Source organism: Misgurnus anguillicaudatus, chromosome 24, assembly GCF_027580225.2.
Source record: "Misgurnus anguillicaudatus chromosome 24, ASM2758022v2, whole genome shotgun sequence".
Lineage (NCBI taxonomy): Eukaryota > Metazoa > Chordata > Actinopteri > Cypriniformes > Cobitidae > Misgurnus > Misgurnus anguillicaudatus.
Genome location: NC_073360.2, coordinates 49,313,506 through 49,331,088, shown reverse-complemented (window position 1 = coordinate 49,331,088; position 17,583 = coordinate 49,313,506). Strand labels below are relative to the sequence as shown.

Below are 17,583 nucleotides of genomic sequence, written 5' to 3'. Positions count from 1 at the left end.
TGATTAAGACCCACAAAAAGGCCCGGGGAATATTTAGATTCAGATTTATTTGGTCCACTATCTTGTGCCAAAACGGGGGTATGTGTATGCTTTTACTGGTTGCTTGTTTGTTTTGCTTTGTTTTTTGCTTTGCAGGAACACGGAAAATATTATGGCACAAGATAGCAAACCAAACAACTCTTTTATAAGTTTGAAACATCAACTTTAACTGAATCTGATTAGTCAATTTACTTTTATAGTTGTTTAAAACTGTGGGAAATGTTAAATCATCAGGAATTACAGTCCTACAGGTCACAAAGGTGTAAAAAGTTTAAAAGTGTGTACCATAAACAGACATCACAGCAGTTAAACATGTGAGCTGACTGTACTGAGAACAACTCAGAATAAAGTCATTTAAGTTTAAGATTAAATCTAAAGTTAATCCAGAAAATTTTCCCAGCAAAAATGGGACTTCTTATGCTCACAGTTTAAATGCAAGTGCAGTTTATGGTGTTATACACACTCAGACTGAAACAACATAGTCAAATATAACAGAAAATTCCCAACTTAATCTGGCCTCTGAAATTAATTTGCAAAAGTAATGATACAAATCTTCTTAACAGGAAGAATTTACAACCTAATGCTGTCATTGACAGCTGTGTGGTAGTGACATCATTGTAAACTAAAAATGATGCCATGTCTTAATGCAAATTGCTCAAAAGTTTAGAAATGAATGTTTCTTTGTCTGTTATCTTAACATCTTTCCTTTCAGGTGGATTATTATGACTCCTTAAGAGTCCAGATACTAGAGATGTATCTGAGCCCAAATACAGGCAGAAGCCTGAAATGCAGGAGGTGGGTGTGATAATGCTTTAAGGGGTCATACACATCTCACAGCAATAAACTACTATATTCATTATATGACCTCCCGATGTAGCATCGGAACTAAAATTGTGCAACACAGATTACTTTAAGTTAGAATCCACCCACTCCCAGGCATGAACATTTAATGCACATATTTTCACCATTGCAACAACATAACACTGTTACCTGGTATAAGTTTTAAAACTATCCAGGCTGAAAACATCACACATATGTATGATTAATGACTAAGAATCCAAACTCTAAAGTTTGTCATACAAAACCAATTAGCATATCACACATAGGAAATCAAAGATCTACTCATGATGCTAATTTTATTTTTGGTATAAAAACTATGTTTGCATTTTCCTTTTGAACTACGTGAAATATTACAGTGTACGTAGAACATATGCATGGTTATAGTCACAAATTAAGGTTTTTGTCTCTGATTGTATAAATAAAAGGTAGAAACTCTACCTGAAAACTCTAAATAAGACCTATTTGAGAATAAGATAAGTGAAGAATTAAGCCATTTGACGTGGTTGCAAACATGTCTTATGACATTCCAAACTTTAAAAATGGTTAGATCTGAAGTGCACTTCTATTGATCAACCACATGATACTCAATCAGACACCTAACCATTGATTGTGACTTTGCCAATGTATATGTACAGAATTTGTGAATGGTGTGAATGGTTAAATAAGAAAGTCAAAATCTGTTTGTGTAAAGTTTTCTATGTATTTTTTATTTGCTTTACTGAAATTTTAGATTTACATGGTTAACTTGCTTTTCAGTGTTCTGAACTAATAATATGGTTACTAAAACATAGTCATATATCATATAGATATATCATATTATATATACCTTAGTATAAATATCTGTATTTTAGTACATTTATTTGTATTATATTTGAATGCTATTGTTTTATATGCTTTAATGATGTATACCACTGGTAAATATGCCAGTTAAAAACTTTTGCCACTATTCCTTTAAAATACACAGATTATATCAAAATTCCACTCAATATAAGAGATGCATAATAGAGAAGAAATTGGTATTTAAATGGGTTGAATTCATTTGTTACCTTATGGGATAAATTACTTTGAAAAGAGAAATAAGACCTTTTACCATTCGCACCTACTATTATGAAACATCTAATAATGTCATTTGTTTGTGTAATCTTTCACAACCATTTTCGTCCAATGAAGGTCAAGTTCTTCAGTGTTCAGCCATTGCATGATCATGTGTTTGATGTTCTTAAAATGTCCCACATACAGTGGTACATTCTCAGTGTGAGGAATTCCTTCACCTATGGAGGTCTGACTATTCTACAAAAAACTACCTTCTGCCAATAGGTAACAGAGGACTTTTCAAAATGTCAGAGAAATATCCTAGGGAGGATCCCGCTAGACACATGTCTTTCCGTGGTGGGGAGACACTTTCAACGAGCACAGTACAGTCATTGACTGACACCATGAATTTGGTGCAACAGACGTTTCAACAGACTGAGTATCATCTAAACCAGGCTCAGGTAGAAACAAACCTGGCCAAAGGAACAGCAAAAAATGTGTCAAGTTCATCTATTCGCTCTGCACAGTATGTGTACACTTGGTGGGACTGGATTTTTCATGGGGGTGTGATTGGCAGTGGACTTGTGTTTATGCTTTCTTTGATTCAATGCTGCTATTTCAGGTCCACAATTCACTCTTTACGGACATCTGCCAACACTGATTTCACCCCGAGTCCTCTACAAGTGCCCGCCATACAGAGACTGTTGCAATAAAAGAAAAAACGCACGAGGATTTGAATACGACCAGCAATGGCCTTTAGGGACTATTTTTCAATTGCCCCAAAAGGGCCAGGGGAGAAATTTGTAGTACAGCTGGTATATAATCAACTTTAAGTTTATTTATGAAGAGACACTATAAAACAATTAAACCTCAGGTGGTGTTGCTAACCCAAATTTGACTCTTAGGTGGAACTGGTTACAGACATGAAACTCTTGGTGCTAATCTCTTCATCACAAAGGCTTTTGCACCGTTAGCCTTAAGGCTCATATCACTGAGTTTCTGCTGAAATATATGATGTATATAAATTATGTGGTTCTAAGATTGTAATTTTATATTCATGTTTGGTTTCATTTTAAAGGTCATGGTGCGATGGGTAAAAAGGTCTCATTTCTATAAGTCTAAGATCAGATGGATTAAGGTTTTAGAACTTTGGATAGAAGATGCATTTCTTGTAGAAGTGGGGTTTTGCCTTGATATTTCTGGCTAGTTTGACCAGTTGCCAAGATACTCCTGGCTAGTTTTACCAGGTGCTCTTTAGTGTCACTTGGCACAGGTCAAACTAGATTTTGACCAGGTGTTCTTTAGTTTCACTTGGTACAGGTCAAACTAGATTTTGGTAGCTTTCTCAAGCTGTGTATAAAAGGTGGCCTGGCAAAATGTTCTGGGAGCCATTCTGTACCCAGAAGCTCCCACACTCTGTGTGTATTCAAACTTTATGGAGGCATCCTGTAACTAAGAGTTCCCACACTTTGTGTGCGTATTAAAACATCATGGAAGAAATCTTTAACAAGAGTCTTCCTACACCATTTGGGTGTATTATATTAATGATAGAAGTACTCTGTAGCCAGAGTGTCTATTGCCAGGTATGACTTTGTAACTGTTGCAACTGTTGATCATTTTAATTGTAATTGAATCATATTCTGTATGATATTCTTTAAGCTGGAACCTGCCTGGTATAATAAATTGTTATTCATTTTAAATTCTTCCAAATTGTATTGATTTATTCTAATTCTTTCAGAAATTATTATTTCCAGTAGATTAGAAGGAGTCTGATATTACCGCAAAATAAGTATGCCAGGATATTGATCACACTGGTGTTTTGATGTTGAATGGAGCATGGGGCACGTTCACCAGGACTCTCAGATTTATGTCTATCACCTGACTTAGCAAGTTGCATGATCGTGACTAAAGTAACTTTTTTATGATCGGAGCAGGCATGGGGCGGCCAGACATAAAATATTAGTTTACCCGGCAACCTCTGACAAAGGTCAGACTGGCAATTTTGTGTCCGTGAGATATACGCAACGGCCGACGTATACTCTGTGCGATATCGGGTCCCTAATGAACGAATAACTAAGACTATGGGAATTTGTAAATAATCAATATCTAAATTATGATCAACAGATAATTGGTATAATACACTAAATTATTACTGTATTAAATTGGAGTCAGATTATAATTTAACCACAGAGGTCAAAGGAATAAATTAAATAAATGGAATTATTCTTCTAGAAGCGCTATGGAAGGAAAGAACACGTGTTACCTTCACCACGCATTGGACTTCGACGTTGGGCCAATTGGGTCTTTGTTGCTGGTTTTGTTAGTATATCTTCAATCATATCATCAGTTGGACAGTATCTCAGACTAATTCTGTCCTCCTTTATCACAGACCTCACAAAATGACATTTAATGTCCACATGTTTACAGGATTTTTTGCTGACGCTATGACACCCTGATTGTCTTCATAAACTCTAGATTGATATTTCAGTCCATTGCAAGGTTAAAAGTTACTAATTGTATTATCTTTCATAGGTCTGTCATAAATCATATGTGGTTTTCCTGTGCAAGGGGGACGGCGAGGTAAGACATTTGATTCTAATTTGTTTCTTTTTAGGAAAAACTTTTTTTCTAGACTTATTGATAATCATATTTTCATGCAGGTACTGAAATGCCGGTGGAAGTCCAATCTACACCATATATTAAACATAATATTATATTACTACTCTTATAATGTTAGTTCCTGCACTACAATGGTACCACACTGCCCATAGCTGTACATATCTTATCTATATGGTTCTTGCTGAATATGAATATTTATTGTGTTTTTGTTATAATATATTCTGTTTATACACTACATCAATATTATTTATACTACTATTTTCTGCAAGAGATCCAAGCAGTGGGTCTTGAAGAAAAGCTTCATACCACACACCACACAGTTTGTAGACGAACTCATCCAGAAGGCCATTGAAAAGACTCAGTCCAAACATTGTGTTCAAAGTGCCAACGTCCTCACTTGCCCTGCCACAGCCTGCGCTGCCACCCAACATTGCACCAGTTCCTAAACCATCAAAGGAGGCTGACACGACTTATTTCAAAAGTCGCTTCTGAGACTGACACTTTCTATTAATAATAACAATCACCTCTTACCTGAGTTCTAATGCTGTGTCTAATCAGATTCTGCCATCACTCTGTCTTTATATTTATATTATTATATACTGTGTGTATATACACACACATAATTATTATTTTGTTTATATTTTGTGCAGGACATTTTTAGATGTAAATTATGTCCTTGTTTATTTTAATGTGTGCTTTTCACTGGTGACACAATATTTTTCCTTTGTGAATAATAAAAAATACATTTCTTCATCTAACCCTGTCTTTTGTACACCAAAGTTATACATTATAGACTTGTAGAGGCGCAATGATTACTGTTACTGTGATTTAGCGGTCATTACTTACTTTACAAAATCATTTGGGTTAAAAATAAAGCTAAATATTATGTTTGTTACACAATTTAGACTTAAACTTTAAAATGCAAGAATGCTCTCCTCAAATTGACTGCCACTGTTTCTTTAGGCAAATATTCTAATGTAGCAACAATAACATGAACCACAATCAATGTGAATTTGAACTTTTTATTAAAAAACATAAACAATTCACACTCATCGCTCATCCAGAACTTCATCCGTTTCTTTATAGCCGCTATATTATTCGTGAGTAGCTGGATATCTACGTCTGATGTCCTGAAAATAACATTCTTGATAAGTGCTATGGTAACATTAACTCATTCACCGCCAGCCTTTTTGAGAAAAGTTGCCCACCTGCATTTTTGTGATTTTAACAAAATTTTCACAAAATTCCTTGCAGGAAAAATTTTCTTCTATAAATATATAAACATACAAATTATATCAAATGAAAGAACACACCCTCTGCTTTCAAACAAACAATAAACAAACAAACAAACAAAATGGGGAAAAAACGTTTCATTATATATTTACTTTTTCTACTTAATTTAACCACTGAAATATGGATATTTATCTTCAAAAATACAACATTTTGAGCAAAAAGCTTAAAAAATTGCGTTTTTGTAAAGGAATTTATGTTAGAGATCAGACTCAGAATGACTATCAAACATAAAGGCAGTTAAAATCAATCATTAAATCTTTTTAATTTCTGTTTTTGATAAATTCGTTCTGGTGCCATCTAGTGGATAATTACACTTTCACTTTGAAATTCGTCCAAAAAGGCATATTTATTAGTTAAATATGAACTCATAAATGACGAGATAACTCGTCAATGGCGGTGAATGAGTTAAAAATGCATACGTGGCCAAAACCAGACCCCCACTCGGTAATTCAGATCACAATGTCGTTCATTTGCTCCCCATATATCGGTCAGTTTTTAAGACATGTAAACCAGTGACCAAGGTTATTAAAAGACGTGGTCAAATGACAGTATAGAGGAGCTAAGAGGATGCTTCCTCTGTACAGATTGGGACGTCTTTTACCAGGATGTAAATATAGATGCGGTCACCGAAACAATTACGGCATATATTTCATTCTGTGTGGACTCGGTTATTCCCCAAAGGGTTATCAAGATGTATCCGAATAATAAACCCTACATAACAAGGGGAATTAAAGACTGTATAAAAAGGAAGAAAATGGCTTACCGTTTAGGGGACACTATGGGACTCAAGGCAGCACAAAAGGACCTTAATCAACAACTTAGTTCTGCAAGGAGACAATACAAGGAACGGACCGAACAACATTTGTCAAAGTGTAAACCAAAGGAATTGTGTAACTCAATTAAGGGAATGACTAACATGATACCATTAAGGAAGCCATTGCACGATAATAATGAAATGGATAGGGCAAATGAACTGAATAATTTTTATTTGAGATTTGAGACTAATACTTTTAATGAATGTTATAAAATTTTAGGTGAAATAAACTGCAATATGGGCACCAGTAGAATATTAATACACTCAGAGGATGTAACGAGTCTTAAAGGAATAGTCTACTCTTTTTCAATATCAAAATATGCCACTACCCTAACCAAGAACCGCTGAATCATCCCTCCACCATCTGTGCGCGCGCACGCAAGCGCCGGAGCGCGCCGCGACGCCACGATAGCATTTAGCTTAGCCCCATTCATTCAATGGTACCATTTAGAGATAAAGTTAGAAGTGACCAAACACATCAACGTTTTTCCTATTTAAGACGAGTAGTTATACGAGCAAGTTTGGTGGTACAAAATAAAACGTAGCGCTTTTCTAAGCGGATTTAAAAGAGGAACTATATTGTATGGCGTAATAGCACTTTTGGGAGTACTTTGACTCTGCGCAGTAACACCCTCCCTCTCCCATTATGAGAGTGAGAAGGGGAGCGGACTTTTCAGGCAAGTCTCGCACCACCTCGGCTACAGCAGCTGCTAGGCAGCCTCTTGTTCCTCGATCATCCGTTACTGTTCCTCGTCGTATTGCGGCTCGTACAGGTAACCCACGACAATCAGATTCGAGGAACAGGTCATCAAAATCCCCTTCTGCCATCCGATTTCAAAACTACAATCTGCCGCCGTGGTTTGTTTACTCGGCTTTCTCCACAAAGCACGACCAGGCTAGCTTAGCTTAGCGAAGATTAAAGGGGGGGTTTAATGGTATTTCAAGCATTCTGACTTATTAACATAGTTATAGAGTTGTTTCCTCATGCTAAACGTAGGCAAAGTGTCAAAACAGCAGTTGGACGTGTTACAGAGTATTTCTGTGCCGAATGCACTTCGCCAGGGTTAGTACAAGTTTCGGCTAGTTTTTTTCGATTACAGTTCTAACTGACGTTTCAGGGGTTTTCTATACGTATCACTTCTTTATATGGATGTCACCGGGTGACTTAAGGCGGAACCGAAAATGGAGAGGAGAGGTTCCGCCCGGACAGATTTTTTTAATGCACCGGTTTACTTCCTGGTTCTCCATAGCAACAAACGAGCCAAATTCGCTACAGGTGCAACGAATTAGAGAAACGAAGTGTGATTGGAGGTTGCGGGAAGATGAAGCATTTAAATAGCTCTGTGGGAACACAAAGAGGAAAGCGATGGACACGAGAGGCGATTGACACGGGGGAGCTCCTTTGCCAAAGGCAAAACAAAGACACGCACCTTTTGAAGAGCCCGAAGGCTCTGTTGATCCGGGGATCGCTGAAGCGAGCGGAAAGAGGACAGAGCCACAGGAGGCGAAAGGAAGGCAAGCCGTGGATCTTTTAAAAGGAGCACCCGAAGGGGTCGTTGTTGGTGTGTATTGAAGTGCTGAGTTGTGCTCGCCTAATACGCTGATCGATCGCTGTACTCGTCTCTCTCTCGTCTTGTGTATGGATGTATGTTGATGGAGATATGGAAAACCTTGTAGGTTGAAGAACGAACGAACGCTGACACCTGGAGAAGAGAAACAAAGGAAGAGGACACGTATTGCTGTGAGTAAACACCCGTGGGAAAAGTGTGTTTTTGGCGACTGAAAACCGCCCTGCCAGTGCATCCGAAGCGTTTACGACGTGGAATAACGTAAGGAAACGTGGGACGAGGGAAGTACGGCAGCCGTGAGTAACCAAACTCATTTGTGTATTGGAACAAATTGTACATGTCTGACTTGTAAATCTTTCGAGTGCCTCCAAGAGAGGGAGGGCGGCCCTACCCCTGAGTCAGTGTGGTGGGTGAGCCGAAGGATCCTTTTATGAAGCAGCTACAGTGACGAAACCAACACTAGGCCGTGTTATCATCGCCGTATTTCGCCCAGAGCGAAGTGGAGGAAGACGGGCGTCTTTTGTGTGCACTGAGCGTGGTGGGTGAGTCTTTGGATGTAGAAATTTTCACTTTGAAGTGGTGCCGTGTATTGCAGTGAAATTGCTGTGTCTCGTCGGACGTATCCCCGCCTCCACTCATTCGTTAAGGGAAGACGAAGAGGCAAGCGGTCCTAGAGAAAACTTGTAGATAATTATGCTGTGAGTGTGCTTCAGGTTCGAATAACAGAGTGGCATCCTGGAGTGATTTCGCAGCCGAACGCTCGGCGGACTTTATTGAGTGGTGGTGAAGAACTGTAGAGTTGGCGGTGTGTGAGTATGACCAATAATATTGCTACCTTACCTGTGTAATTTCATCGTCGCAGAGCTAGAGGCGAAGGAGATCCGTCGCCCCGAGGTCTCTACAAAAGGGTGCCCCTGTCCAGTGTTCGATCGCCCAATGGGTACCGAGGAAAGGGCAGCGCTCGACCCGGTGTGACGGTGTGACGTTCTCGCCCCTCTGCAGACCAACGAGCTCGCCGAGAGGGTTTGTCCCCGGCGTCATATAGGAATTATTGTCTAGCTGACACACTGTGGACGCCAGCTGTCGTAAGTTCGCCACCCTGTAAAGTGTATACCAACCTGCTAAGTCTGTGATCAACAGAGGTGAAGAGCGTGTCGTGCATATTGACCTGAGAGGAGCCACCATTGGAAACCACGTGCTTACAGTACGACGAGAAGAGGTGAGAGAGCCTTTTGAGTCAGATTCACTGTGTCTTTGTTTCCCAGCTGCCGTCTGTGGAGAGAGAGAGAGAACAAGCGCGAGCGCCAAGAAAACGAGCCGCGGAGAAACCTGCACCTACCAAGAGCTGCAGCCAGCGAAGAGGCGAGAGAGCCATTCGAGCTAGACCCACCGTGTCCCTGTGCCCCAGCTGCCGTCTGTGGAGAGAGAGAGAACAGGAGTGAGCATTGAGAGAACGAGCCGTGAGAGAGACTGCATTTACCAAGGGTTGTAGCCAGCAAAGAGGTGAGAGTCATCCCGTCAGATTAATCGTGTCCTCTGTGTCCCAGTTACGGCCTGTGGAGAGAGAGAAGGAAAGGAGAGTGAGTCGACGACAGAGAGTTGTGCGAGGTCAGGCGGTGGAGTGCCGCGAGCGCAATACAGGTACGCAGACAGGAAAAACCAATACCAACACTCATTGTATTTTTGTTCTGCCTCCAGGAAGGGAGAGGAGGGCGCCACGGGCAGAAGGAACCAGAGGCGGGAGCCCGTTCCTCAACGTTACCCCCCCCCTGGTCACTCACTCGGCCGTGGCCCCCTGGAGGGCAGGGCCCGATATTAATTTTAACTCCCTTTCCCCATTTCCCCTTTGCATTTTAAATATTTAAATAAATAAAGAATTATTTTACACTTACCTGTCCTCGTTGTTGTCTGGTCATTGGGTTGGTTTTGGGGACCTCCTCGAGGTGGAAGTTGAGAAGGGGCGTGGCTTAAAAATTAGCAGCCAGCCCCTGGCTTGTGACATGGACTTCCACTGGAAAACCCCGCCCACCCGTCAATCAGCGGTAGACGCTAGAGCTGTTAACAGCTTATCACGCCACTCAGCTTTGTTTAATTTCAAAAGTCAACAATGGCACGAAAAAATAAGTGTGTTTTTGGATGTAAGGAGAAGACATCCAACCTTATGGAAACAATGGATATAGTTTATTATCCGGATTAGCAGTGGAGTTTTGCGTGTGTGTTTGATGCGGTGGATTTTCCCAACCGGGTCATGACGAGTTGCACGCGGTAAGTAAAACTTCTGTCTTATGTTGGAAATAGTCACGTGCATATTATATAAATGACAGGAACATGTAGTGAATCATAAGTTAAAACAGTGTTGTATAGTGTTGCATGACTCATACTCGCTCCTCTGCGGTATAACTCCTCCTTCTTCATTTTTTCGTACGTTATCGGAAAGATTCTGTAAAGATAATCTTTCTTTTATAAATCTGATTAAACTAAAGACTCTTCAGAGATATAAAGGATGTAACACTACTCTATAGGTACTCCAGATTAACATCAGAAATGCAGAAACAGCTTGTGTTACGTGAGCTTTAAAGATGGCTGACTCTCGTTTTGATTCGGGCTTTTCCGAATGGACTCGCAGTCCAACCCTTATTTGCCTCTGGCCAAAAACTCCTCGGATGGCGCAAAAATCGTCATTTTGCGTCATCGGAGGACTTTTTTACACAACCAGAATACAGATATCTCTCCTCTCACGGGGACATGAGGGAGAGAAACACTGTCATTCAGAAATACTGCCAGGTTTCTACTGATACAAAGCTGAATGCTAAATCGGTGAAGTATTCCTTTAATGAAACTCAGCTTCACATGTGGACAGGTTAACAGTAGGCTGTCTTTTAGTCTTCAATGAGATTAATGGATCATTTTTGTTCATGTTAATGCAGTAACTTGTAGTACTTCTTCTATCAATTATATATTAGAACACGTCTGCAAGTCATAACATTTTTTACATTGATCATCACATTCATTGTCTATTGTGTGTAAATAGTACAGTTTGTTATGCACAGATTTTACCTCAAGATTGTACAAATTATAATAATGACCTAATGTACTGTTCACTGAGTATGAATTTACTGTTTTGTGTTTACATTTATTTTGAATTAGGCATAGAATGTGTTGTGTTTTATTGTACATTTATTATAAAGTTTGTGTTTGTCCACTAGATGGCGCAGTTTGACTCTGCCGTTCAGAAAGCGTCTGACAGATAATCAACAGCGATAGACCAAAGCTGAAATGTCAACTTTATCATTTTATTAAACTTTGTGATTTTATTTACATTTCATTCAGTGTCTCAACCTTTTTGTAATTGATCAGATAATCATCAAAAAGTCCTGCAGTCAGATCCTGAAGAACACAAAAGCAAAGACGTCCAATATTTGGATTTAGAGATAAATGAGCTGCGAGTCTTCAATGTTGTGCTGAACTTGAACACATTTCAGTTTAAGATGAAGTTAAAAACCCCAACAGTGTAGAAGAAGAGGAATCTTGTCAGTATTTACTTCACTTTATGATCCTATGAGATTTCTTGCTCCTCTTACACTGACTGATAAATCGCTCTTATAGGAAATGTGTAGACAGAAGTTGAGTTAAGATGAAGATTTACCCCCAACACTTCAAAGTCAGATTTGGATAAAGTCACAGATCAGATCCTGTACTGAATAATCAACTCATACGGTTAAGAGGAAGTGATGTCACTATTGTGTCTTCTTATTCACCATCAGATCATACTGAAGATCAGACAGACATCTTTACCATGGTGTGTTAGACCAAAGACTGAAAGAGAAAGTCAATCAGATATGAGATCATCATCAGTGTCAGATGAAGAGACAGAAAAACAAACTATTAGTGCTGTCAGTCAGTGATAGAAATGAAATCTTCAACATAATAAACATGTCAACAATCTGTTTATCACATACACATGAGCTACAACAATACAAAAACACATTTCATCTATTTCCTCTGAATATTTGATGTCAATGTAAGAGATGAATGTATTGATATGTATGTAGTATAATATAATGACACACTGACAGTTTTATGAGTTCACACACAAACAGTAAGAAAATGAAGGTGATGCTTTATTTTTAAAGTCCTGGAGGTTGACAGTCGTGTAAATAAAGAGAAACAGCATCAATGTCAAAGCTCGACAGAGAGTTGTGTGAAGTGTCCATCAGATTTTAAGAGTTGACTTTCTCTTCTTTTTTCTAATCTTCATCTCTATCATTTATCATCTGTACTTTGTGTTTATCTGTTGTGTATATATTGTGTTTGTGTTGTTATTTCTGTCTGTATTCTGTTGTTATAAGTTGTTATAAAAAGAGTTTAAGATGAACATCTAGTCAAGTGTGCATAACTATAGAGGTGTCGGCCTATCAAACAAACCCCATTAACAAACATCATATATAATGTGTAAGAAGAGTAAGATCACAGTATTAAATCCTGGAGTGAACAAACTCAACATCACAGTTAGTAAACAGACTTAGACATTGGATTGAATTCTTATTGTGTTTATATGACAAAGCATCAAGTGTTGTTCATGTACACTTCATATTTTCTGTTTGTTGGGTTTAAAGGATACACAGCCTATAACAGCAGCAGATCAATTTACATTTATTTCTAATATTTATATTCTAGGATTTAAATGACACTGCATGAGTTTACTTTAAACATTTATTTAAGTGAGCTCTACTCACCGTACTGTCTGTAGTTTATAATGTGGATCATCTTTAAGATCAGAGATCAGCTTCACTCCTGAATCTGTGAGTTTATTATAAGACAGATCCAGTTCTCTCAGGTGTGATGGGTTTGATCTCAGAGCTGAAGTCAGAGCAACACAACCTTCATCTGTGATATCACAATCACTCAACCTGTAGAGAACAGAGACTTTATGTGAATTATACAAAACTACAAACACAAATCTGTAACCTCCATCTCTTCATGTAATGTTCCTCTTTCAATCCCTCAGTAACTGAGACACTGTGTGTCAAATAAATCCATCACACAGCTGACTATTAGTGTTAGATAAACCACATGAACATTTCTTCATAAATCTGTATTGAGTTCATGACTCACACTGAATACTTGATCTTATTTCCTCAAGTGTTTGTGTTCATAATGGACAAGATATTGTCTGACTCTCAGCTAATAGAGAAAAGTTCTTCAGTAATTCTCATCAGGTATTTGATGTAAAAATCTTCCTCTATTACAGGAGGAATATCAGCTGGAGATAACATAACTCTGATCTTACATTTAAAGATGTTACAGTGTTTAAAGATCAATTTCACTCAATCTATAAAAAACATTATTAATGTGTGTGTCACCCTCTAAACACAGGACGTCGAATAGACGTGCAGATCGTGTCTATATTGGGTCCGTCGGTCCATGACCAATTCTGGACATCTATTCGACGTCCAAACTAGGTCCACTATTTGGTCCAACGATGACCCTACTTGGACGTCATATTTACGGGCAACATTTGACGTTTGAACTGGGTAATTCTTTGGAGGTCATTTGGACGTCTATGACAGGCCTATGTGTATATTACATGATTAGGCCTATAAAAAATGTTTTATTTACAAACATCAGCATTATTGTAACGTAGACTAACGACAGACGTGCTATCCGACTGGCTTTATACCAGTGCTTCTCAAATAGTGGGGCGGGACCCCCAGGGGGGGCTCGAAGCGACACCAGGGGGGGCGCGCGAGACCCCAGGGAAAATACTTTTTCAGGAAGTGATTTTTAAAGACATTACACCCCAATCACGCTGTAAACTGCTTGTGTTATTTATTAATTATATTTAATTTTTCAGTATCAAATGGTCAAAAAATATTATACTTTAAATAAGGATTGATTTTTTTATTTCAGGCAAATTGATGCATTTTAAGTCTTTTCTGTTACAGACTAAAAAACAATGTTAATAAAGTTATTCTTTGTTGTAAGTTGATCGATATTTCTTTTTTTGTGTTTTCTTTTTGTGTTTTCTTTAATGTTAATAAGGATACAATTTTTGCAGATGTGTAATTTTATAGGCAAATTATACTATTTACAGTCGCGGCGGAGAGTTGGGGGGGGGGGGCGCGCGAAATGTTTACCTCTTCCTAGGGGGGGCGTGACAGAAAATAATTGAGAAGCACTGCTTTATACAGTCATCGGACGCTACTGACTTAAAAAAATTAAATGTTCCAATTTCAAATATTTTTTTCAACAAAAGGTAATATATTTAACAGTTTGTGATAAATATCATTCAATTTATAAAAACGTAAATACAGTGTGAAGCATAAATTAAACCAAAATCCACATTTTTGCTGCCCCACTTGTCTCCCCCCGAAGCTGCAGTTTGTTAGCGTAAGCCTGCCCACCGGCCGTTTTCAAACACAAGATGCGCACCCTGCAGACTTACTAAATAATCACTGAAACAGTTTGCATGAGGTTCTCTTTCCTGATCGTGGATGAAAGGTGGGGAAATGAGGATGACACAGATATAAATTTTGTGTGTGATCTCAAATTATTTATTGAGTTATTGGCAGTTAAAGGTCGTCTGTACGAAACATCGTTGTGTACGGAACACAGTGAGTCTACGTTACCAACATGATCAATACTTACGGATAGTCTATATTATTTATACAGTACTGTTTTTTCTGCTTTCTTGAATTATATACAAATGCATCTAAATGTACAATTAAAAATCTGTAATTAAATGCGTAGTTCGTTATATTAAAATATATGACCATATACTAACAATTTAAAATGAAAATATTCTCACCTATTCTCATAATGTTGCGTTCGTGTTATGAATGCAATAAGTATGCCTTATATACAAAATGGCCGAGTGGTTAGCGAGACTTGCTTGTAACCCAGAGATCGGTGGTTTGAATCCCACAGCCGGCAGGAAATGACTGAAGTGTTCGGTGTTGCGATGGATAGGTGAAGTGCGGAGACAATCATTTCATTTCGCTTTTTTCATGTTTTTTTTTTCTTACACGGAGGTCCTAAGCATGTAAACATTTAGAGGTGCAGAAGACGTCGAAAAAAAGACGTCGCCTGGCATTACAAAACAACCCCTTTTATGTACCGAATTCGGACGTCCAAAAATTACATGAAAAAGACGTCATTCCGACGTCACTTTGGGCAGTGGGCAGTGTCAATGATGGATGAATGTTTTTAATCATCTTTATAAAAACAACACGACGATGAGAAAAACTCTTCATACACAATAATATCAGCAAAGATTTCATCAAAGAAACACAAAACTACATTTTCTGACATTTTAACAGAGGAGTTTTGTTGCACGTTGTGAAGGAAATTGAAATGAATCATAACTAATTATAACTAAACATGTCTTTTTCTTACAGGTTTGAACATTTGTACTGTATGATTTTGACAACTAAATGTGTTGAAATAGAGGAAGTATATGTGGTTAAATGATTTCAATTTAAACCCCATGACTTGTTAAAGCTGAGGTCATCAAGAAATTTGGTTTTGTCTGCATGGTAACAGAGAGGAGTTTCTGAATTGCAGATATGAAGAATAAATCATATTAGAGATAAATGATGTGACTTTGTCATGTATCTATCTTATATAAACTCTTTTATTCTTTCTGATGAGGAGGATTCGTTCGTGATTAAATCATATTCAAAGACATTGACTGGAGTCTGTCAGGTTGAACACATGATCTTATTTCCTCAAGTGTTTGTGTTCATTAGGGGTGGGAATCGTTTCGACCCTCATGAATTGATTCAGAATCTACATATATAATTAATATGTTAACCGGTATATCGATATGTAACTGTAACTGACATATCATCTAATCATCATCATTATACACAGTGATTTTGGCAGTATTACTGTATTTATCTAATGCAGCGCACCCAGCGCCTCCGTCTGAATAATAAATGATGTGCATATTTTTACAGAAGTATATTCATGTTCTTATCTATATCTAAATATTTAGCGGTAGGTTTTTGGAAACGCTATTAGCACATCAGATGAGTCCGTAAATGAAAGGCGCTGTTTCTTCCTGACGCTCACTGAACAGAGAAAAGGCAGATGAAGATCATTCAACATGTATTTTGTTTTCTTGCAGAGTAGAATTAGTCAAATAGGGCTAGATGTATTTGTTTTTTCTTTCTCTACTGCTTGTGTAAGCTCTGCTGTGGGTGCTCGTGTGGTCGCACTCTCAAGCTGTCCGTGTGCAGCACCCCTCCAGCAGTTGAGTTCAGCCTTTTGGTTCTGATAACGTCACTTTATTATTTTGTAAAATAACTTTTAAAAATAAATTCTTGACATTTGGGAATTGATTCAGAATCGTCCACATCATAATGCATCAAAGAATAAAACATTTTTCATAGTTTTTCATTTTTTTCATTTTTCAGATAATGGACAAAATGTTGTGTGACTCTTCAGTGTTTGTCTTCTGTGGACACCCGGTGAGGATAAATGTCTTATGTGTGTTGTCTACACGGTTATGTAACTTAAGTCAGTCAGGTGTGTAGGGGAAATCTAACAACACAACATCATAATTATTCATGAGACTGCTGATGTATCTGCTTACTGATCAGGGCCCAGTTCCCCAAAACGCTCTTATCGCTAAGTAGTTCTTAACCTATTTTTTAACCTCTCTCTTAACTCTATGGCACAATTCCCAAAACGTTTGTACGCTAAGTATATCTTCTGTAAGTCACACTTTCGTAAGGTTGGTCTGGACCATTCGTAAGCTCTCTCTTAGCTTTTGTTTGAGCACAAAACACTATCGCCGCCACTGTGCAGCAGTCTTTATAAATCAGCACAGCGCAGTACAAGTCAAACTATGGTATGCTGACAATGATTTTATGTTATGGACATTTTAAGACTTATAATAAAATATGTTTGCAATGGATACAGGACTATTTATGTAGTTGACTTTATATCATTATAACTAATGAATCAAAGACGGCGCCGGTGTTTGTTCCTCATTGAAGTCTGTTCCCTCTATGTTTATAGCGTTTTCATCACGTTACATTTATAATTTATTTAGAAAGATTAAAGATTTCAATTGGTTATACTAAAAAGCAATAATATCATGTATTCTATTATAATTTTTTTTTAATATTTCATATTTGACAGTTTTATGTCTTTTAACATATAGCTCTTTTTTCTCTACTGTTACATAAAAAATATATATTATACATATAATATGATTCATACTGTAAAAATAATTGACTTACAATCAAGAACAGTCAAGATACATTACATAAATGCACACATATACATCTCAGTAGCCATTAAAACTTTCAATGTATGAAAAGAATAAACGTATAATGTGATAAAAACGCTATAAAAACACTACACTAAAGG

The 17,583-nt window shown here is 37.8% G+C and overlaps 1 long non-coding RNA gene across 1 annotated transcript in view; it reads right to left on the bottom strand.

Moving 5' to 3' along the window:
• Window positions 1-12,946: 12,946 nt before the first annotated feature.
• The window catches only part of LOC141361385 (uncharacterized), a 142,338-nt gene continuing 137,701 nt past the window's right edge, over window positions 12,947-17,583 (bottom strand). The window contains exon 3 of the long non-coding RNA XR_012367443.1: window positions 12,947-13,115. This is a non-coding gene — a long non-coding RNA (uncharacterized lncRNA). The remainder of the gene's footprint in view (window positions 13,116-17,583) is intronic.